The 25,175-nt window shown below is 36.3% G+C and overlaps 2 long non-coding RNA genes across 2 annotated transcripts in view; both read left to right on the top strand.

Moving 5' to 3' along the window:
- Positions 1 to 25,175, top strand: part of LOC145722664 (uncharacterized) — a 365,883-nt gene that overhangs the window by 90,331 nt on the left and 250,377 nt on the right. The gene's annotated exons all lie outside the window — the stretch shown is intronic.
- Positions 3,410 to 20,383, top strand: LOC145722661 (uncharacterized). Its single transcript, XR_014147097.1, has 3 exons — positions 3,410 to 5,936; positions 13,580 to 13,804; positions 19,014 to 20,383. It is a non-coding gene; the product is annotated as an uncharacterized LOC145722661 (long non-coding RNA).

Here is a 25,175-nt window from a genome sequence, read left to right as displayed (position 1 = left end):
TACAGACTATACTCCAGAATGTCAAACCTAAAAGATGCCCATACCCTCAGATTTTTAAAAATATATTTTTAATAATTAGACAGGTTTTAAGTTGTCATATAATTATAACTTTTCTTCATGTAATAAATACTTTCTTCTGGCATTGTCTTAGACATTGTTTTGATCTTCAAAAAAAGTGTCCTAGGATAAGGGGGACACTTACACACACACACACACACACACACACACACAACCCCTACAGGTTATACACTAAAGCACTTAGATTATATTTAAATTCACATAATCAAGTGAACATGTTCTTTCCAATGAGTTTCCTTGGAGAAATGAGCTAAGTTTCTTTTTTGTCCTGTTGCCATGGTCTAAAAACTTTTTTTCCTCTTTAGAACTGCCCTGAAGGACTAGCTGGAGCTGAAGTGGGCATGGGCTAGAGGGTCCCAGGGTGCCATTCACTAAGGCTGCCTTGGCTGGTCAAGGAGTTAGTGCAGAGACAGTCTGGAGGTCCTAAGGTGTGCTATGCCAGAGTCACCTTGGCAGGATGGTTGGAGTTGGAGTGGGTGTGGGCTGGGAGTTCCTGTGGTACTCTACACCAGGGTCTGCCTGGCAGATGGCTGGAGCTTGAGTGGGCTTGGGCTGGGGGATTCCAGGGTGCTCTGTATCAGGGCCACTCTGGTGGCATGGCTGGAGCTGGAGTGGGCATGGGCTGAGGATGTCATGGGGCATGCCATGCCAGTGCTGCTTCAGTGGGATGGCTAGAGCTGCAGCAGGTGTTGGCAGTGGGGTCCTGGAGCTCACCAATCCAGGACGACCTTGATGGGATGGTTGGAGCTGGTGTGTTCCAGGGATCTGGGGTGCACTGATATGGCCCTAGTAGGCTGGCTCGAGCTCTTGGACCCTGTTCCTATATATCCCATCAAGGTAGAAGGGGAAAGTAAAAAAAGATGGTACTCTCCAGTGCCTCCAACCCTGGTGAGTTCCAGCTTGCCTGCCCACTTGGCAGAGGATCTATGGTTAGGAAATGGATTTCCTTCACTTATACTTTAGTTGCCTTTTATACCATTGTTTTTTTCCCCCTTGTGCCCCAGAGTGGGTGAGCCTTGCACAGTCCCCTCAGTGATATCCCTTCTTATCAAAGTTGTCAGGTTGTATGTGTGGGATGGGGTTTTCATCAATATCATTTCTCCATCTCTTCCACCCTTCTCTGTGTGGGTCCTCTCTCATTTGTTATACAGAAGCTGTTCAGTCAGCCTTCAATTCTTCTTCAGGAGGAATTGCTCTGTATGTAGGTGTGGATTCAGTGTGTCTGTGGGAGGAGATGAAATCAGGGTCTTCTGATGTCACTATCTTGGGCCAACTTCCTCAATGAGTATCTAAGAATATAAATTTTGGGGTACAGAAGTACATAATACCTAAAAAAAGTTGTAAGAAAAAGTTTCATTCTTTGATTGAAATCAGAATTGTCTCTTTAATTTCTCAAGTATTTCAAAGAAGTCCATTTTTGTACCTTTGCTGTAGAATGCACTTTGATGGAAGAGTTGGCTTTTGATTTAAAAAAAATGGTTCAAATTAATAGTTATTTCTATTTTGCATCAAATGGATACATTTTGTATTTTACCCAAGTCTTCTCAGCCCACATACTCTATCAACATTCTTTTATATATTTTTTTCTAATGCTGTTTCTGATGGGTTATTATCTGAGAGTGGGTTGGTAGAGATTCAATTTAATAGTTTCTTAACTCCAAAAATAATTTCTTTTCAAACTAAAAGAAAGCCCTACTTTGGTTGCTTTTAAGTTTGTTATATCAAGATATGCTTTTTCAACCCCTAGTTTTTTTAACCAATAATTATCAACCTAGCTAATTCTATCACTAATTTATGATTCTGAAAGGAAGAAAATAAAAAATGAAACATCAAGACTGAGGGACAAAAGATCGAGAGCTTAATGGAAAAAAATGTTTGCTGCCCAGCAGGGAACCCAATTCAGCACTGAGTTCAGGCTCTGAGTTTCAGGGGAAGAGACCTAGGGTAGGTCCTTTAAAGCCAAACTGTCTCTGTCTCCTTTTAGGAAAACAACATCTCCAATAGTTGCAGACTAGCTTCCAGTGTCTGGATTTGTCAGTTGGGTAAATGCTGGGTTGATGGGAAGGTGGCTTCTGTTTCAAAGGTGTAGCACTCACCTAAGGACTGTGGTGTCCACCTGCCTCTACTGCATGTGAGGTGGCCCATTCAGGATCCTGGCTTGAGTCAGAACTGTACCACTGTCAGTAAGTGGGTCCCAGGTAATGGTTGATCAGCTGTCTTAGATGTTGGTTACTCTGATGTAAAAGAAGAACAATATGTGGTCCAACATATTTTAATGTTATTGTTCACATGAGGACCATCCTTGGACCTAATACTGCAGCAGCTATTGTTAAAACTTTTTGTTCTTACCACATGTCTCTGCCCATCAGTTGCTCTGTCTATTCGAGAGTGTTAAATCCTGTTGGTAAGCCAATAAAGAAATATGTTAGTCACCACATAGGTAAAAAGTTAGAAATAGCCAAAACTGGATCTGATACTATGATAGAGTAGAATGGCATCAAAGGAGAATTTAACTAAAAAAAAATTAAAAAAAAAAATCAAGTAAGTGCCTTTGTAAAGAGGAGAGAGAAAGAATTGCTTCATTTAACTCCTTGCCTTCCACCAAGAAACTGCTTCACTTCCCTCTTCAAACTAGACTTGGCGTGACTGCCAGGCTCACTCTGATCAATCTTTTATTCCCTTTTGAGGAAAAAATAAATTTTTAGCTTCTGAGCTTCTAACACCTAGCTTTTGGGTATTTAAGGGCAATTTAAGAAATTCTTCAAAGAAATGTTTTTATCCTAAGAGCAATTTTCCTGTTACCTGCTAGAAGCAATATCTGTATTAAATGCAACTGCCAGTTTTCAACGCTAAAATGTCATTTTTGAAGGTCCTTTCATTGGTATGAATTTTCAAAAACATTTCTATTCCACCTTTCAAGGAAATGTTTACATGTTAATTAATGTTCAGTGGTAATTTTAATTGGGTTTCCCTTCAGGAAATTTTTTTTTTAAGATTTTATTTATTTATTTGAGAGAGAGAGAGAGCACAAGTGGGGGAAAGGAAGAAGCAGGCTGCCCGCTGAGCAGAGAGCCCAACTCCATCCCAGGACCCTGGGATCATGACCTAAGCTGAAGGTAGACCCTTACCCAACTGAGCCACCCAGGCGCCCCATCCCTTTAGGAACTTTCAAGAAAGGCTTAAACATTTTGATATATAAAGTGATGCAGAAGGGACTGTAAGAAAAAATACTGAAAGCAAATTTCAAAAAGTAGATTAATGAGAAAGCAGGAAAATAAGAGTTCGCAAAAAGAAGATTTAGAAAATGTATCAAAAAAAAAGTCAAGGGCGCCTGGGTGGCTCAGTTGGTTAAGCTCAGGTCATGATCCTGGAGTCCCAGGATCGAGTCCCGCATCGGGCTCCCTGCTCGGCAGGGAGTCTGCTTCTCCTCTGCCCCTCCCCCTTCTCATGTGCTCTCTCTCATTCTCTCTCTCTCAAATAAATAAATAAAATCTTTAAAAAAAAAAGTCAAAATGCAGGAGAGAGGTCAGAATTGGTGATTGATAATCAAGACCAGCAATATTTCCTACTTCCACTGCCTCACTTTCCTTCAGCTTAGATCTAAAGTGATTCTGCTGATCAGGATTAAAGCCAGAGATGAATGAGGACGACAACGCAGACTCAGAGAAATAGCTTAGGGAGCTAAGGAAAGTGAAATGTATGACCAGTTACAGAAGGTTACAGAATTATGTGGCAGATTTCTCAAAATTAGACTTTATTATTCTAAAATAAGATCCAAGTACAGTGGGCATAAATTGAGGTTAGGCATCTTTTTTATGGGAACTTCCTAATTCTATCCTTTGTATAATTTTGTTGTTGTTGGGATATGCATCATTATTTACTTACTTATTGATTTATAAAGACTTTTGTCTATTAAGGAATTAAACCTTTGTCTTTCATACCATTTATGTAAAGCAGACTTAAATGTTTATCTTAGAATCCTAACAAAAAGGGGGAAATAGGGGTACAACTCAAGATTCTATTACAAAAGAGAAAGACCTTATTGTTAACAATAGAAGCTTGTTTCCAGTTTCTGCAATCTTCTGTTTTCTTCATTAAGAATAAACTTTAAACCGAGTTTTTTCTTGCAACTCTGTGAAGTTTGGAATTAAAACAATTAATTAAATGGATTTAAAATTAAAGAAAATTTTGTTCTTAATTGAAAATCAATTGGCTTTGGATAGATCAGAAACTAAATGGTAATGGGATACAATCAAAGTAAATTTAGATGATAAAACTTGTGTCTTCCCTTTCAGTTGGATAAAGAAAACATTAAGTGAAGGTATGCATGGAAAATACTACGTGGTTATAAAATACCAACAGTGAAGTCTTAAATTAAACTACAACTGAAACCATGTATTTTCAGAAGCACACTTCATAGCTTCTCTCCTTATCTGTATCGCTTCATTAAATCAGCACAAAAAAACTTCAAAATACCATGGGAAGTAATTTAATAAGAATTACTTAATGTTCCTGATCCAATTTTTCTGCAGGTAACTAATAAAAAGGTGAATGTGAGAGCATTCAAGATTTTATCCAGTTCCATGGTTTTAAGTACCATCTATAAGCTGAGTTCTCCCAACTCTCCATTTTCAACCTTGACATCTCCACTGAAATCCAGCCACATATACAACTGAATTGTTGCAAGTTACCAACAAGCCCATATATTAATTTATCACTATAGATAAAACCATGTATTTGACACATCATTAATTAGGCATCCTTATCCATCTTTTTTCTTCACATCCCACATCCAATCCATTAGCAAATCTTGTGTTTGTCTCTCCTAAACATAGTTTTAGGTCTGATTGTTTCTCACCATTGGCTCACTACTGAAGCCCTAGTCCATATCGCCATCCTCATCCTTCTGCCTTACCTAATCCCACTCTTGTTTCTCTATAGTCTGTTCCCCACATAACTCCTTAGTAATTGTCTTAAAGCTTACATCAGATCAGATCACTTTCTAACATCAAACTATTTAATGGCTTCCTTTATCAACAGTAGTAAATTCAAACTCAAAACTTTTTGCCATAAGCTCACCTCCCCAATGTCATTTCCTATTACTACCCCAGCCTCCATGGTGGCCTTTTTCCTGCCTTGGGGCTTTTGCATTTCCTGTTCTCCCTAGCATACTTTCCCCACACTTTCATATGCCTCAGTTCAGCTTAAATGTCACCTCCTTACTCCTAGTAACTCTTTTGGCCCCCTTTATTTTCTACATAGCACTTATTATCTGAAATTATATTACTAATTATGAGTTCATTGCCTGTTTCTCCCTAAGAGAAAGAAAGCAGGAAGGGCAGGTACCTGGGTGGCTCAGTTGGTTGGGTGACTGCCTTCAGCTCAGGTCATGATCCTGGAGTCCTGGGATCAGGTCCTGCATCGGGCTCCCTGCTCAGCGGGGAGTCTGCTTCTCCCTCTGACCCTCTCCCCTCTCATGTGCTCTCTCTCTCTGTCATTCTCTCTCTCAAATAAATAAATAAAATCTTAAAAAAAAAAAAAAAGAAAGCAGGAAGGGCCCATGATGATCATATAGTTCAACTTCCTTGCATAGTGTAAGAAGAAACTGAAGCCCACAGAAGCTAGATGTTTTGCCAGTGTACTTCCAGTTAGTTAGGGGTGAAGCCAGAAAGGAAAATGAATTCTTCTGAGACAACAGTAGAGCAGAATTCTTCCTGTTCCATTTCTCTAAGTTGCACTTCATCAGTGTTTGTTTAATCCAATTATCCTTCCTTCCTCAAGATATCCAGTGGAGGGGAGAGAGCTCAACCTTCTCACCACAGACCTGCAGTTTTACCTACCATAGCTTTATAATTGAGGTATGTCATTTTTAAAAAAAATTTATTTATTTATTTGAGAAAGAGAGAGAACTAGCAGGGGAGGGGCAGAGAGAGAGGGAAAGAGAGAATCCTCAAGCAGACTCCCTGCGGAGCATGGAGCCCATCGTAGGGCTCCATCCTATGACCCTAAGATCATGACCTGAGCCAAAACCAAGAGTCGGACACTTAACCTACTGAGCCACCCAGGTGCCCCTGAGGTATGTCATTGTTAAGCACATCATAAGTGTTTATACAACCATCCATTCCTAGAACCATTACAAATAACTGAGATGCTTTACCCTACAACTTCTGTTCATTTGGTGGCACCAAACAACTATAGAGGTTTTTTAAAAATTTTTAAGGCTTCCCACTACTCCAACTCTGGTTGGGATGGTGGGAAGCTCTAAGTTAGAGCTTGCTATAGTTTTAATTTTTTAATAAGTCATTGTAACTTGAATTCATAGAGATGATTTATAGTGTCTCTTTAATTCTATTATTCATAAACACTTTTTAGTGTGAACGTGTGCTTTTGAAAATCTAAAATGTCTAAAGTAGGGGTGCCTGGCTAGCTCAGTCAGTAGAGCATGTGACTTTTGATCTCAGGGTTGTAAGTTTGAGCCCCATGTTGGGGATAAAGTTTACTTAAAAATAAATAAAATAAAATGTCTTACATATTTGCTTTATGAATAGAGTAGACAGAACACAGATCTGTCTTTGATAAAGAAGGGTCTGGCAGTACCCCAGGATAGTCATTATACACAATAGTCCTCATGTGTAGCAAGATGACAGAAGACAAAGAAATAGTAGACAGAAAAATGTTAGAGACTTGGCTTTGTCTATACCTACTACCTGGAGGTTATTTACAGCAATTTAATTGCTAAAATGAGCTTATTTGTTATGACCTTAGTGATTCTCGTTAGAGGATTGAAAATCAAATTTGGATATTTGAGGACCTTGATCAGTTGATTTTAAAATGGTGATTCTTTTGTTATTATTTGAGAAATCTTGGAAACAAATATTATAGTTTATATTAATTATCAAGAATATATTAGTCACAGTATGATCAGCATTGTATTAGCTTCTATGTGATGTGTAAAAAGGAAGCAGAAAGCATAGTTCCTGTCTTGTAAGTTTTCATAGTGAACATTACTGTACATTTTGACTTTACTGCCCTTCTCTGAGTCAGTGCTGGGTAACAGTTGGCTGATGTCAGTACAGTAGCCATTTTAACAGGGCTGTTTCTGTCAACGTAGAAGTAGTATAGCTGATTTTTCAGAATTACCACAAACACCTCTTGACGTTAATTGAACATATACTTGTAAGGCTTTACAGTATGCAAAATACCATACCATGTCTTGTGAGTGAGGAAAAAAGAAATGTGAATAGATGTAAAAGCTTGTCTTCTTTCCTAAAGGGGATATCCAGTAAGTATACAAATCATCACAATATAAAGTCACATGTGATAATTATTCTAAGAGAAGAAATTACTAAGTGTTGTAAACATTCAGAAAAGAGAGAGAGTGCAATATGATAAAAGCATGAATAGAAAGTCTTCTGGAAGCCTAGGGCATTTGTGCAGTGTTTTGAGGGCATTTTATGGACCAGGATAAGAAAAGGGCTGTGGAATGGGGACATTCCAGATGGAGAGAAACAAGAAGAAATAGAGGCAGGTAATCCTAGAGTTCTTTTGGGAAGTGGGAAATAACTCACTCTGGCTGGACATTGGGGCATATGTTATGGAAGATTCAGACAAAGGTCATATATCCCAATCAAAATAGTTTATACTTAATCCTCTAATGGGAGCTACTGGGTTTTGTGAGCAGTGAGGTGATGTACTTAGAGTTGTGCATTAGGAAGATTAATTTGTAGCAGAAGACAAAATTGGAGTAGAGAAAGACTGAAGACCAATTAAGAGGCTATTATGATAATTCAGCTGCGAGGTTATGAGAGAAGGGATCATGGGAATGGAACAGAAGAGACCAATTCAAGAAATTAAGGAAGTCAAACCAATGGGATTTAATGATTAATTGTAGGTGGATGGCAAATGTATCAAGGAGATAAGGGTGATAACAAGGTTTTAAGCTTGAGAGACTAAGAAAATGGTATCATTGACAGAAATAATAATTTCTATAGAATACAGTGGAATTGTTTTGGAATTCTATTTGGGACTTGGCTTTAGGCATGTTTGAAGCATTGTGCAACTGGAATTGCAGACCCAGAGCACAGGAAAAAAGGTCAGAACTGGTGATATAGTTTGTGTGAGTGAATGTGTGTGAGAGAAAGAGAGATAAAAATTTAAGTAACACCTGGGGCATCTGGCTGGCTCAGTCACAAGAGCATGCATCTTGGGGTTGTAAGTTCAAGCCCCATGGTGGGTGTAGAGATAACTTAAGTAAATAAAACTTTAAAAAAAATTTAAAAAGTTGAGTAACTCTTTGTTGACATGTAAAAGTCAATAAATTCACTAAAAGAGAAACAGTGAACATTATCCCTTACATGGAAGAGATGAAAAGAAGAGGAGGCACATAAAAAAAGAAAGAGTTAACAGAGAAGCTGGAGGAGAATCAGTAGACCAGTATTTCTAAGCAAGGGCATTTTTCTTTCTTTATAAAATATATGTGGCATCACAAGATTTTTTAAGATTGTGCCTTCAGAAGGGACTTTTGAATATATTTATCCCCATCCTAGTAATAGTATAATTAAGTAAAATAGCAAGAAATCTTAAAACACTCCTTTTCTATAAAGAAAACTTGGGTACATATTTTATGAGCAACCACAGTAAATGAATGAATTTTGTATTCATCCATCCAACAAGTATTTGTTAAGCATGGAGGATGCTTAATTTGAAATTGCTTTTGACTAGAAAAATAGGATTAGAGGCTACTAATGGGAAAAATAAAAATTATGCCACTGATTCTTCAACCCAGAGACATTTGTACTTTATAAGCAAGGGAAGTAGGTAAATAATTTAAAGCCACTAAACTTTACATATGGTAACACACACAGATTTCTAATATGAGTTCTTAACTCACAGTGAACTATTAGCTGTTGCCACAAATAACCAGAGTAGATTTTCCTCTTCATTCTCTTATCATTTGATGTAATTACTGTTAACTACTTACTTATTGAAATTATCTCACTCATTAATTCAATATGGATTCAATAAATATTTACCAAGAGACTATGATGTCAAGCATCTTTCTAGGTCTTGCAAATCCAGCCCTGAACAAAATAGACAAAAATCTTTGTCTTCAGGTAATTACATTCCAGTGGGAGTTTATATTAATTAAAGTTAATAAAAATTTTAACAAATTTTTGTTTAAATATATAATATTGCATTATATCATTGTATTCTCATGTAATTTGCTAATATTACACATTTTTATACATGTGTCCTAGGTGGTTATTGTTCTTTTTGACAATATAGTTATGTGCTCCAGGAAATTAAGTGGTTGTTGTTGTTTTCCAGTAAAGGACAACTAAAAACCTACTTGTTTCTTTATTTCCTACTATAAAATTATTGCCATTATTTTGAATAATAGTCTTTTGTTTTCTGATGAGGTAAAAATATAATAAAAGTATTGGGAAAATAAGTGTTTTATATTGATCATATTAACAGAGATGTATAGAAGATATGTAATTAATAAATAGATAAGAAATAATAGAATTAGAAGATCTCCACTTTGCAAACCCTAATACAATAACTGATCTAGATAGCAATCATCAATGGCTGCTAAAAGCATGAGGTAAATGGTTAATGGCAACTTTATAATGGATGAAGCTGAATTTCTTGACCACTCTGAGTATCACAAAAAGTAGGAAAGTCAGATACTATGTGTCTCCAATGTAATACAATAAGAAGCACATAGAACCACTTATGTGTTTTTACCAAATAAAATAAAATAAAACCTGAATTTCTGAATCTAATCAAGCTTATAGTTCCAACCACTATATATAGAAAATAAGTCTAGACAAATATGCTAAATTAATTCACAAATATATCAATCAAATATACAGTGTGAGAAAATCCTATAGGACAAATGACCCGGTTTAAAAGGAATGACCTTGTAGGGGAGGGTAGTTAGAGAGAACTAGTAGAAAGAAGGAAAGTATTATGAATTAAAAGAAACTTAAAACAGAAATCATTCAAATGTGATATATGGGACTTGTTTGGATTCAGATTCAAGTAAATCAACTATAAAAAGATGTTTTTGAGACAACGGGGAAGGAAGTTTGGAACATGGACTGGATGTTGTCTGATACAAAATAATTATTGCTAATTTTGTTAGGTATGATAATGGTCCTTTGATTATATTTCTAAAAATTCTTCTCCATTAGAGAGACATATTGAAGTATTTGTAGAAGTAATGATATGGTGTCTATAATTTTATTTAAAATATTCTGGCAGTAAAAGAAAAGGAAAATAACAACATATGAGAAATCGATGAAGATGTTCAAAGGTTGTATAATTGTGAAGCATGGGTGTTATTCTTATACTTTATTTTTAAATCTTTCCATTCTAAAAAGAGAGTTGTACATGTATTTTGTAGTAAAAGTGTTATTTTAATCTTTGTAATTGTTTTTTCATATTGATGTTATGGAGCCCCCTTTGGTGCTATTCTTGGGTATAGAACATGATGTCAAATAGGGCTTTCAGAAAGTGTTTCCTTTTTTCTTCATGTTTTAATTTAATTTCTAGTTAGTTGACATATAAGGTAATATTGGTTTCAGGAGTAGAATTTACATATAACACCCAGTGCTCATCCCAGCAAGTGCCCTTCTTAATACCCATCACTCGTTTAGCCATCCCCCCCACACCACCCTCCATTAACCCTCAGTTTGTTCTCTATAGTGAAGAGTCTCTTATGATTTGCTTCCCTCTCTTTTTTTTCTTTCCTTTCCGCTATGTTCATCTGTTTTATTTCTTAAATTCCACATATGAGTGAAATCATATGGTTTTTGTCTTTCTCTGACTGACTTATTTTGCTTAGCATAGTACACTCTAGCTCTATCCACGTCATTGCAAATGGCAAAATTTCGTTCTTTTTGATGGCTGAGTAATTTTCCAGTGTGTGTGTGTGTGTGTGTGTGTGTGTGTGCCACATCTTCTTTATTCATTCATCAGTTGATGGACATTTGGGCTTTTTCCATAATTTAGCTATTGTTTATAATGTTGCTAAAAACATCAGGGTGCATATGCTCCTTCAAATCAGTATTTTTGTATCCTTTGAGTAAATACCTAGTAGTGCAATTGCTGGATCATAGGGTAGTTCTATTTTTAAATTTTTGAGGAGACTCCATACTGTTTTCCAGGGTGTCTGCACCAGTTTGCATTCCCTCCAACAGTGCAAGAGTGTTCCCCTTTCTCCACATTCTCACCAACATCTGTTGTTTCTTGAGTTGTTACTTTAACCATTCTGACACGTGTGAGGTGGTATCTCATCATGGTTTTGATTTGTGTTTCCCTGATGTTGAGTGATGTTGAGCATTTGTTCATGTGTCTGTAGCCATTTATATACAGCAGGGTATTTTAGAAAAAGAAGGAGAGCATGCACATGAGAGGGATAGGGAAGAAAGGAAAGAAAAAAGAGAGAATTTGAGTTACCAACTTGGAATTGTAAGCCCTATTATGAAGTTAAAACATTATTTTAGAAATCTAGCAATAGGGTGGCTGGGTGGCTCAGTCAGTTAAGCATCTGTCTTCGGCTCAGGTCATGATGCCAGGGACCTGGGATCAAGCCCCATATTGGGCTCCCTAGTCAGTGGGGAGTCTGCTGTTCCCTCTCCCTCTGCCCCTTCTCCAGCTCATGTGCTCTCCCTCGCTCACTCTCTCTAATAAATAAATAAAATCTTTTAAAAAAATAGAAATCTAGCAATAAAGCCAAATAGATAAGAGAGTATGATTATGATATAGGCAGCATTTCACATCATGGAAAAATGGGTTATTCACATTGGTGTTAGGACAACTAGATACACTTCTACAGAAAATGTTTTTATGTATACCTCCTTAATTTCTTATACAAAAAAAATTCCAGATGAAATTTATAAGTAAAGAATATAAAACCATAAAGACAGAAAAAGTGAGATAATTTTAAAAATTAATTTGGCATTGGGAAATACTTTCTAAATATAACACAAAGTCATAAAAATTGTTAATGTGGCAATACAATAAAATTAAAAAAGAATGCTGTTTGGCAAAAGACAACAACATCAAAAGACAACAACCCAGAATAAAAACCAGAAAACAAAGACAAAAACCTTAGGAAAAATACTTACACTTAACAATTAATATAAAGCAGCTCCTACAAATCAACAAGACCAAGAATGCAATAAAAAAAAAGGCTAAAAAATGGAAAGTTCACAGAAAAGAAATAAAATGGTTTTTAAACATACAAAAAGATCTTTAATCTCCATTATTTTAGGAGGAAGGCAAATGAAAGTTACATTAAAATTCTCATATTAATGTACCTAATCATCAAAGATCTGAAAGTTCAGTAACATAAGGAAATAGGAAATTTTAGATGTTATTGGTGTGAGTTTGAATTGGTACAATAATTTAGGGAGGGAAGTGCAGCCATATATATATATTTATATATAAATGTATATATATATGTAACACATGCTCTTTTATATATATATGTATATATATATATATATATACATATGTATATAAACACATGTTCTTTTTTTCCCCAGCATTTCCTCTTCTTGGAATTTATCTAGTGTATTCTTACACTCGAGTGAAATTATATTACCACAAAGATATTCGGTGTTGTAATATAAGAGCTTCATAACTATGAATAAGGGCTCAGTTAAAGAAATTATGCTATAGCCACACAAAGAAACACAATGCAGCTATTAAAAATAATATGAGAAATTTATATGTAAGGGGCACCTGGGTGGCTCAGTCAGTTAAGTGGCTGCCTTCAGCTCAGGTCATGATCCTAGGGTCTTGGGATTGAGCCCCACGTTGGGCTCTCTGCTCAGCGGGGAGCCTGCTTCTCCCTCCCCCTCTTCCTGCCTCTCCCCGCTGCTTGTGCTCTCTCTCTGTCAAATAAATAAATAAATAAAATATTTTTTTAAAAAAGAAATTTATATGTAATTCACATAGAAGACAAAAATGGTTGTCATATAGAGACATAGAGATATAGATACAGCACGGAAGCAAGGTGCAAAAGAAAATCTATAACATACTATTTGAAAAAAAAGAAAGGATATACTCACACATGTTTATATATGAAGACTGTCTCTACAACTGGGGAGAGTTAGGTTCTAGAAAAAGAATAGGTGACTGGGGGCTAGGAGGAAAGAGAAGCTTCTTTTCCCTCTCTACATCCTTTTGCACATTTTGCATTTGCTGTCATGGGGACCTTCTACTTTTCAGAATTTTTCCATTCATTAATTAATGTTTAAAAGAAAGAAAATGAGTTCTAAAGAGATGAATTTGTGTCTTACTGCCAAATGTCAGATATGAATATGGAGACAAGTACAGAAGGCTTGGAATAATTTGTATAATTTTACATTTGGAACTCATTTCTCCTTTGACAGTGATTGAATAAGAGTCCAGACAGGTACTTGTTGTTGAAACAAGATTATTTTTCTATGATTTTCTTGTATTTCTCTCACAGCTCTTGTTTGTTTAGGTGCCTTTATGGATGGCAGGTGGAAATGCCCAGGGGAAGTTCTAATGTACCTCAGCTGAAGCTGGCTGCTATTTGGGCAAGTTATGAGAGATCTGAGAGCCTACAGCAGTTTTCAAGGCTGGGAATCCCAAAGGCGAAAGTGCTGTCTTTATAATTGAGAAGCTCACGTAAACCCCAAGGGTCAACACAATTAACTGCCTTTAAACCAAGGAACTATCAAGCCATGTAAGTGATTTAAATGCATGTCAGAGGAGCCTTCTTCCTTAAACTGTGGCACTGCCCTCTCTATTTGTATGTAGGGCTTCCAGGGCTCTAACTTTCCTAGTGTTGCAGAAGAGCCTTCAACTTGGAACTGTAAGAGAGGAGAGAATGAAATTGGGTATGTGCAAATAAGCTACTGGGCCAGGTTTGACTTATGTCCTTTTCCCATTTTCTGGAGGCTTAATGCCTTTGAGCATCTGTGAAACCTGGTACCTACATGTTCTTTTCTGGCAATGTCATAGCCCAGTCCATTTTATTGGGAGGGTCTAAAGTAGAAACTGCGTAACAGCAGATTCCATTTCTTCCCTCAGTACACTAGGATCTAAATATAAGATCCGAGAGCATATAAAGTGGGGGATTCATACATACAGTGGTCTCTCCAACCTAGTAGGGATGCTGCTTTGTGTTCCACACAGTTTGGTATATCCACACAACATTCTTTGTGCCAGATATATGTATATGTGAGATGCACACACCACACACACACACAAAGAAGTTGCAAATAGGTTGTTCAGCTAGGTCTACTACTCCCTTCACTGTTGCCTCCAAGAAATGAAAAAGATACACCTTTGGCAGAGATATTTTTCCCCTGAGGAATCAGAACCAAGCCTAGGCAATACCTCAAAGTAAGCCCATTGGCTTTCAGAGCCTTTCATGTCCACTTCTGGACCTCACACTATTTAACTTTCCTATGACTTACCTTCAGATCCATGCATTGAATTTTTCCTAACTCTTCTTCCTTTCTTTATGATTCTGAATGGTAGCAGACATATAGGCCACCCCAAAATATGCCATAAGAATTACTTTGAGTACTCAAGGCTAAGAGAATTCTGTATAAGCAAATCTTACAAAAATATTCATCTTCTGTTAGCCTCCCCATATATTTTATTTTTATATATATATATTTTTTTTTTTTAAGATTTTATTTATTCATTTGACAGAGAGAGACACAGCGAGAGAGGGAACACAAGCAGGGGGAGTGGGAGAGGGAGAAGCAGGCTTCCCGCAGAGCAGGGAGCCCGATGCAGAGCTCGATCCCAGTAGCCTGGGATCATGACCTGAGCCAAAGGCAGACGCTTAACGACTGAGCCACCCAGGCGCCCCTCCCCATATATTTTAGTTATTTTTCCACAATTGCTTCTCTTTCTTCAACCCAGTATAGAAGACATTTAGGTTTTGCCACTTCTTCGGTTCTTCATTTCCTTGTGAGGGCTCCTGTGTCATGCAAAACTTGTATAAAATCTGTAGGTTTTTCTCCTGTCAACCTACATTATATAGTAATATATAGGTTATATAATAACCTATATTATGTCAATTTAATTCTCAGGCCCAGCCAGATACCCTCAGAGGGTAGGAGTGACATTTTACTTCTGTACAGTTTCTTCCCCTCTCCTATCAAAATGGAATGGCCCTACCACCCACTTCTTCACTGTCAGAATTGTGTGAAAAAAACCATGTACTCTAATGCATAGCTAAAGCTCTAATATATGTGCTAATGTTATACCTTCTTATACAACATATTTGCATTTAAATAGAGTTGTCTAGAGGTTTAATGATTTAACCCAAAGGGATTAAAATGTCTCACATTTGTATAGCATTTGGTAGATTATTTCAAAGAGCTTTTCACAAACAAGATTTCTTATGAACCTCTTAGTCACCCTGAGGCTGAGAGGTTAGGCATTTTAATTTACATGCACACTGTTGATAACTTTAGGCTCTGAGAAGTTTAGTAGATGCTTCAGAGTCACACAGTCAATAGCAAGATACTGAGGCCTCACAACTCTGATTTCAGCATTCTTTCTACCACATCGGACACCTCCAGAAATAAATGCAAGCTGTCTATACGCATATAGTGGTCACCAAAAACACCTGGGTTTTTGGTGACCACTGCTCCAGTGGCTCCATCTGCTCAAAGGGCCGGTAGCATTTGAGGGATGAGGCTGCAGATGATTTCCTGAACCTCTTACCTGTAAGGACCCATATGGTGGAGGGAAGATCTTAGGACTTTTGGTCAAACAATGAATGAAACCACTTGATTGGTTGAAAAATGTCACAATTTTTTTTTTTCAGTTTCATGCATAAACCACACCAGAATTAGCTGGGGACAAGGTCTAAGGTTCTGTTAAAAATGCATATTTCTGGGCCATTGCTCCTATTAACTAAACCAGAAATAGAATTTCTAATGCACAAGCCATTTTGAGAAAACTTAACTTAGTTCTTCTTCCTGAGTACAAATGTATGTCATTTCCATGTGAGAATTCTCCAGTGTTTACCAGGGTATCCTAGACAGGCTAACTTCTTTTTCACACCAGTCAATACTTCCTGCAGGTTGTATTAGCTAGTATTCCCCAGTTCCTTACCACTAATTTTCACTTTGATCCCTGCAGCTTCTTCCGTCAGGGCTTTTCCTTCCATAACTTGCCCTTAGTGCCATTGTGTAATGCTCCACATAGTTTTTCTTGATCAATTGTGATTTCTTCCTTCCTCTGAACTCACAACACCCTTTTCAGTGTCAGTTCTATGAGTTTTGACAAATACGTGTAGTTCTATAGCCACCACAATCAAGGTAGAGAAGTTTCATCCCTCAGAATTTCCTGTAGTCTCCTCTACGGGAATCACCTCCTCCCTACCCTGAGACCCTCACTCACCAGTTCTCTGTCCCTATTCAGAGTGTCACATAAATGGAATTGTAGCATATTTAGTCTCAAGTCTGGCTTCATACACTTAACATGGTGCATTTGATATTTATTTATGTAATCTATATTGTAAATCACTAGCTTATTACTTTTGCTTGCTGAATATTATTTCATTGTGTAAAGGTACAATTTCTTAATACATTCACGAGTTGAAGGTCATTTGGATCATTTCCACTTTTTGTGTATTATGAATGCAGCCACTGTAAACACTGATGTACAGATTTTTATGTAAACATAAGCTTTCCTTTCTCTTGGATAAATATCTAGGAGTGGGATTTATGGGTTGTATGGTAAGTGTTAAGTTTTAACTTTATAAAAATCTGTCAAACTATTTTTCAAACTATTTTGCATTCTTATATCAGGGTTGGAGAGTTCCAGTTGCTCTATATTTTTGCAATCCCTTGGAATTGTCTGGTTTTTTTTGTTTGTTTTGTTTTTAATTTTAGGCATTCTGATAGCTGTATATTGGTATCTCATTGTGGTTTTAATTTGTTATTTCCTTAATGACTAATGGTGCTGAATATCTTTTCTTGTGCCTATTTGTTATCCTTGTATCTTCTGTGGTCCTCTGTCTGTTCAAATCTTTGTGCATACTTTTTATTGGGTTCCTTATTTTCTCTTTCTTTTTTAGGGGGGATATTATTTTCTTACTGAGTTCTGAGAGTACCTTAAATATTTTGAATACATGTCCTTTACTAGATACATGTTTTGCAAATATTTTTTCAAGTCTGTGGTTGTACTTTTCATATCTTAGTTTTCTTCAGAGAGCAAAAGTTTTTAAATTTTTATAAAGTTCAGTTTATACATATTTTTATGGACTGTGCTTTTGGTGTCATTTCTAAAGAATACTTGCTAAACCCAAGGCCATAAATATTTTCTCCTTTGTTTTCTTCTAGTTTTATAGTTTTTAATTTTACATTTGGGTCCATGATTCATTTTTGAGTTAATTTTGTGCATATGTCAAGGTTCCTTTGGTTGGAAAGACTGGCCTTTTTCAATGAATTGTCTTTGTAACTTTGTTGAAAGTCAATTGACCATATGTGTATGGTTCTATTTCTAGACTATATATTTCATTCCATTGATCTATCCATAGGTGATAACTTATTTTTTTTGTTTTGTTTTGATAACTCTTTCCTACCTAGCATTGAAGTTACTTAATATGCCTGTCTTTGCTCCTTTATGAAATTATGAACTAAAGGAAAACTTTCAGTCTGATACATCCTTACATCTTCTTGGCTCATTTACTAAACTGTGAACTAAAAGAAGTTTCTGGGTCTGATACATCTTTGCATCTTTGAGATTACTTACCTCAAAGGCTTACACAGACAAGATAATCAAGATATGTTGAATACATGATTTCAAATAACGTTTTTGTCTATATAGCCATCATATATATATATATATATATTTTTTTTGCTGGAGGACAAAATTAAGTTGGCAAGTTTGATAGAAGGAAGATTATAATGCTCTTCTCTTTTATTCCTAGAATGATACATACACCTTTATATGAAGTAAAAATATCCAACTCACTAGAAATTAGACAAAAAGTGTTTTATTTCATATTGTTAGAGCCAAATCTCAGAGCCACCAGATTCACATAGCATCTATATTGCTGAGGGAATAAAACAGGGCTTACTAGAAGAAATTCATGGGAATTACTTAGAAATATGAAATATTTTCAAGTGAAAGAGAACCCATTCTGGAAATAGAGAAAAAAATAGCATAAAATGTTAAATGTGTAAAGGTCCATGTGTTTATGTATGGAGTGCTAATAGTATTAGTTGTTACACTGTAGTGGTAAATATTTGGGGCTTTCACATTCTGAAACAATTTATTTAGAAGATAAGACAAATGGTGCTTTCACTGTCAGTATCATCTGAATAGTAGGCCTTAGTTTCTAGTATTGTTATTTGCTGGAAGCTAGTTTAATCATGTATAGTAGGTTAAAGAGCAAGTGACCTTTTCAGGAATGAGGGGGGCACTAAATATATCAAATGAATTGTGTCTTTTTTGTCTGACAGGACAGATGTTAGGCTGTGTTGGTATTTGCACAAATGCACAAATAATGTCAACTGTGTTTGTTAATTTATAGAAGAATTCCTATTACCCAGTGCCTCAATATGATAAATCTTATTATCACTCTTGTTCTCACATACTTTTGTCAACACTTGCTAAGACATAGGCAGGAAGATTTTGTTCTGGTAAAGGTCACCTCATGCTAACTGATAGTGTACTGGTATTGTAAAAATGATTTAGAGTGTCCAGACATCACCAAACCAACTGTCAGTTTCAGACAAGGTAGTTAAATAAGTCTGAAGTTTATAATCAAGGAGGAAAAGGGAGAAGGCAGCTTTTCAGAAATTTTGGATATCATGTAATATGGACATGGTTTAGGATATTTTATCTCTTCAATTTATTTCAAATCCAGTTTATCATGTCCTTCGTCATTTTGAAGTCTTTTTGTCTCCTTTCTTCAGTAATGCCAGTAATGAGAATGAAAAGCCCATACCTGTGTTGGGAAAACTGGACAGCAACATGCAGAAGAATGAAACTGGACCACTTTCTTACACCATACACAAAAATAAATTCAAAATGGATGGAAGACCTAAATGTGAGCCAGGAATCCATCAAAATCCTAGAGAACACACCTCTTTGACCTCTGCTATAGCAGCTTCTTACTAGACACATCTCCAGAGGCAAGGGAAACAAAAGCAAAAATGAACTATTGGGACTACATCAAGATAAAAATCTTCTGCACAGCAAAGGAAACAATCAGCAACACGAAAAGCAACTTATGGAATGGGAGAAGATTTTTGCAGATGACATATCTGATAAAGGGTTAGTATCCAAAATCTATAAAGAACTTCTCAAACTCAACACCCAAAAAACAAATAATCCAATTAAGAAATGGGCAGAAGACATGAACAGACATTTATCCAAAGAAAACATCCAGATGCTCAATATCACTCATCATCAGGGAAATGCAAATCAAAACCACAATGAGATATCACATCACACCTGTCAGAATGGCTAAAATTAACAACTCAGGAAACACCAGATGTTGGCAAAGATATAGAGAAAGGGAAACCTCTTACACTGTTGGAGGGAATGCAAACTGGTGCAGCCACTCTGGAAAACAGTATGGAGGTTCCTCAAAAAGTTAAAGTTAGAACTACGACCCAGCAATTGCACTACTAGGTATTTACCCAAAGGATACAAAAATACAGATTTGAAGGGGCACATGCACCCCGATGTTTATAGAAGCATTATCAACAATAGCCATACTATGGAAAGAGCCCAAATGTCCATTGACTGATGAATGGTTAAAGACTATAGGAATAATCCTCAGCCATATTACTCAGCCACCAAAAAGGATGAAATCTTGCCATTTGCAAAAACATGGATGAAATTAGAGTACATTATGCTAAGCGAAATTAGTCAGAGAAAGACAAATACCATGTGATATCACTCATATGTGGAATTTAAGAGACAAAACAAATGAATACCGGGGAAGAGAAGGAAAAAATCAAATAAGATAAAAACAGAGAGGGAGACAAACCATAAGAGGCTCTTAACTATAGAGAACAACCTGAGGGTTGATGGAGGGGAGGAAGATGGGGGGATGGGCTAAATGGGTGATGGGCATTAAGGAGGGCACTTGTTAGGATGAGCGCTGGGTGTTATATGTAGGTGATGAAACACTAAATTCTACACCTGAAACCAAAACTACATTATATATGAATCAACTTGAATTCAAATAAAAAAATACCTTGCTGTAATGGCAAAAAGACCTAATGTCTACATAAAAATAAACTTCTTACTGTATTATAACATTTTACCAGGACAACATAGGTTTCCTCATTTCTTATAGCTCACGGTTCTATGACTGTTCTTTTGAAACTCTGACTTTAGAATTAACAGCTCTTTAACTACACATACCTCTGTCTGCATGATTAACTATATCAGGAAACAAAATCATTTATTTTTTTTAAAGTTATTTAAAAAGTTTTCCATAATTGATATGCTCTGGAGAAAAACCTCATTGACCTGGGATCCAATCACTTTGATTTGCCCTTCTCTTACTTAGACACTTTCTTGGCTTATAAGCGTAGTATAAATTGCTCTTAGACCTTATCACAAAGATAAAATTACATGATTCTCAAAGCTGATAACTTTACCCATTTTCTTTGGACTCCTGGAAGCACAGAACTTATCAATAGCCCATCTCTAACAACTAGAGCAAGCCATTTAACAGGATTCTTTTGTACTAACCTTTAGCTTTAAGCCATTTTTCTTCCCTGAGTTCTTCTTATCAATTTCTTCATTTATTTTATTTTGTTGTGGATATCTTATTGGAATAAAAGATTAATATTGAAATATATTGTGATAAACATTTCCTCATCATTTAAAAACAGGGCTATCTTCCTTGCAGGGTTTATAAACTATATGTTAATACTTGGTGGGAACCATGAGAAAATAGAGGAATGGCAAAAATAAATTTTATTACATAATAAATAATCCAAAAATTTCATCCATAGAATAAGATGGAAGATGGGAAGAAAAGGTCTCCTTCCCAGTAAGTTCCCTAATCCCACTCCCAGGAAGCAATAACTGTTCATTATTTCTAATTTATCTTTCCAGAATTTATCTATGTATTTAAAAAATGTATGCATACAAATATTTTAATAACATAAATGGGATCATACCATACCTACTGTAACATGTTTTTTACATTTATGAACATCTTTCCAAATTCAGATCTATTCTCCTATATCACTTTTAAGAAAGTTACTTAATCTTTTGTGGTATAGATATAGTATAATGTATTTAAGAAATTCCCATTCATAGATTCCAGGTGTTTATTTTTCAAACAATGTTGTAGTGAGTATCACTGCACATAACTTGCTATTCCAATTCTGCAGTTACGGAATTCTATATTAAAATTTGGTTTATAGTGAGGTTCTGTATTAATAGCATGAAGTAAAATAAAGGAGGCTTTAGTCTGGAAAACACAAATGGTAAACTTATAATCAGGGGGAAAATCCATTTTTCTCTTCTTTTAACTTTTATATTTAATATAAGTAACAACAGTGACTCTCAAATTAGAAAAGGTAATAATAAAATAACACTTAAAAAAGAAGTCAAATTTGTTCACTTTTTATTGGTTCTAATTTTACTTGGTGAATTGGTGACATTTTCATAAGTGTCAGAAAGTGGATATAAAGTACAAGGTTGAAAGCTATGGTCAGGCTTTGTGGTTTATAGGTTCTTGGCCCTTATTCTTCAGACTGTTAACACTGAAACTGTACGTCACCCTTTAGTTTGATAATAAACTTAGATCAATCTTGATTTCAAGTTTCTGTATGGAGTTTATAAGTATAATAATTGAAAAACAGAACAGAATTACTCCAGTAATTTAGTTAAGCCTTCTTAAGTGATAGACAGGACTTTATATTGCTAGACGGTTCTCTTAAGTTAACGCATAAGAACTCTAGAGGTGTCAGTTCAAAGCAAACAAGATGATATAAACCCCAACCTCTCCTTAGAGAAAGCCCTAAAGCTTCCATTGGTATAGTGCTGTGGTCTTTCAACTGGAGTCCTTTGCACAGGCATGTGAATCAATTACCTGACCCCCAATATAATCTTTCCTAAAACTGATCTGCCTTAGAATGAGTCATCTTTCAGGTACTGTTTCTCACCAAACACTTCCCTCTCTCCCCTTTCTTAGTCACATAGTTTTTAGTTTACCAAAGAAAGTTATTTACCTCTCACCTCTTGCTATGATGCATTGCCCTAAATTATAAAAAACCAGTGGAATGCCAAAAAACAAAAACAAAAGGCAATGTAGAATTTTGGTATTTTTATTGGTCAAGTGATTTCCAATTATTTGAAGAAAACTGAAGGAGGCATATCAGAATTGTCAACTTAGATTTATTAGAAATAATTTAGATCCTCACTGGTTTATTTATTTATTATTTATTTATTTTAAGATTTCATTTATTTATTTGTCAGAGAGAGAGAGAAAGCATGAGAGAACACAAGCAAGGGGAGCTGCAGGCAGAGGGAGAAGCGGGCTCCCTGCTGAGCAAGAAGCCTGATGTGGATCCCAGGATCCCAGGACCCTGGGATCATGACTTGAGCTGAACATTAGATGCCTAACCTACTGAATCACCCAGGTGTCCCCCCACTAGTTTATTTTTGATAACATTAAAACTACAAAAAAAAAAAAAACCAGGAATAGAATTGCATAATACTCATTAAAGGGAACAATGTAAACTCTGCTAAAGGAAGGTTTTCATGTACTAGGATTATTCCTCATCTGTAAAATGAAGGAACAGAATTAAATGGAAGATTCCATGTTCCATGTCCTACAGTGTGCTTATTTCTCCCAATCCATATAGCAGAGACACTTTGACTTTATTGTCCTTCAGATAACCAGTTGAGTAACTGTACTAAACATGGAAATATAGCTAGAGACATAATTTGACAGTAATAATAGAAACTGTCATTTATTGAAAGCTTTACTGTCAGCTACTGTATTTGGTTTTACTTATATTTTCATTTAATCACCAAATTAAAGATACTACCTTGAAGTATTATTAAAGATAATCTGTTACGTGCCTAACTTGTATTTTGCTTCCATTGTATTTCCTCCTGTTAACAAGGATTCAGCCAGGCTTTTGTTGTCTTGCTTCAGGGGTATTAATTTGCAAGGGTTCTCAGCCATCAAAAAACCTGAAATCTTACCATTTGCAATGATGTAGATGGAACTAGGGGGTATTGCGCTAAGCAAAATAAGTCAATCAGAGAAAGACAATTATCATATGATTCCACTCATATGTGGAATTTAAGAAACCAGAGGATCATAGGGGAAGGGAGGGAAAAATAAAATAAGACAAAATCAGAGAGGGAGACAAACTATAAGAGACTCTTAACCATAGGAAACAAACTGAGGGTTGCTGGAGGGGAGGGGTGTGGAGGGATGGGGTAACAGGTGATGGGCATGAAGGAGGGCATGTGATGTAATGAACACTGGATGTTATACGCAACTAATGAATCACTGACCTCTACCTCTGAAACTAATAATACACTATGTTAATTAATTGGATTAAAAGAAAATAAAATATTTTAAGAAATATGCAAGGGTTAAAGCTGAAGTTGATAAAGCACAACCTCCTCTCTCCACCTCTTATTTCTGAAAACAGAAATCCATTTAAAGGATTAAACCAGTTCTTTCCAGAGTGGGATGGACGAGAGACTAGTCTTTGGAAAGTGGTAGGAGGTATGGTCAGAGCTATGAAAATAAAAGATTGCTTAAGACTGTGAAAGAATGTGTATGTGCACACTGATGGGAATTAAGTTCCTGTGTAGTAACCTAGGAAGGGTACAGTACTTCAGAAGGGTCAGCTGCAAGGTGCAATCATGGAGGCTAGACAGGTGATCAAAGCTTTTGGCCTCACAATAATCCCATTCTACCTCCAAACAAACTGTGCCCAAGCTAAGCACAGAAATAGCAAGAAAAGCCCATTTTCTACTGGATTACGTGGGATCGGACACTTTACGTCTTAGCTGTGACTTTTTTTTTACTTTAAAGGCAGGATGAAAGCTCTTTGAATATTTGTACGACTTTAAAGAGAAAAATTCAGCTCTTCTCCCAGCACCACCAAAACAGGGTTAGTATTAAATTACTCACCAGCTTGGGCCCTGGTGGCTCAGCATTAGATTTAGAAAAACAAAGTGGTATGGTATTTCTTGTAAAAAGTACAAGATGGAAAAGAAATACAAGATGGATATTATAACAGATAGCTATATTATAATCATATAACAACAGATGTGATTATAGTAGATATTCTAATTTCCATTGTACAGATAACTATGGTAGCCATTGGTACTTTGAACTAGATACTTCTGGTTCTCCTCCCAGCTAAAGTAGGCTTATACTTCTTTCTCCACTCTTCGAAAATAGGCGTGGCCACATAACTCGTTAGGCCAATCAAATGTGTGCAGAGGTGTGTATCGTTTGCAGGTGGAAGGAAGCTGTGGGTATGCCATTCCCACACAGGTTTCCTCCTTTCTCTCGGCCTCTGTAAATGCTAATGCTTCAGACAGTGGCTTGAGTTCTGGAGTGAAGATGGCAGGGAGTGGACTCCATAGGCCACAGGACGTGAACTATGAGCAAAAAAGTAAGTCATTTTGATTGAAGACGCTAAGATTTTGGTATTGTCACACAGCATAACCTGACCTTATTGCTTAGTCCAATAACGAGGCTCAGAGTTAAGCAGCTTGTTTATTTCTCAGTGAGTCTATGTTGACTTCATACACAACCTTCTTTTCTAAATGGTCAGTTAATATTCAGTAAATATTTAAGTGTCTACTAAGGACACACCCTGTTTAAGGATCCTGAGGATCCGGTGTCGAACAAAACAGGTTCTCTGTATTCACGGGACCTATGCACAGACTGCTTAGTTAAGAATTTGATCAGGGGCTTCCATTAAGTTTATAATTTTTAGAATCCATCCCCTTAGCCCCCCTCCCCCACACACCCACCTATAGGAAGCTGGAATAATATTTGCCCATCTTTAGACTTCTAGGTCCTCCTTTTTCCTCTGATTTCTTAGAGTTTAGCAACAGAAGTTCCT

This window comes from Leptonychotes weddellii, chromosome 7 (assembly GCF_054177405.1).
Source record: "Leptonychotes weddellii isolate Sample4059 chromosome 7, ASM5417740v2, whole genome shotgun sequence".
Taxonomy (NCBI): domain Eukaryota; kingdom Metazoa; phylum Chordata; class Mammalia; order Carnivora; family Phocidae; genus Leptonychotes; species Leptonychotes weddellii.
This window is presented reverse-complemented; position numbering and strand designations above follow the sequence as displayed.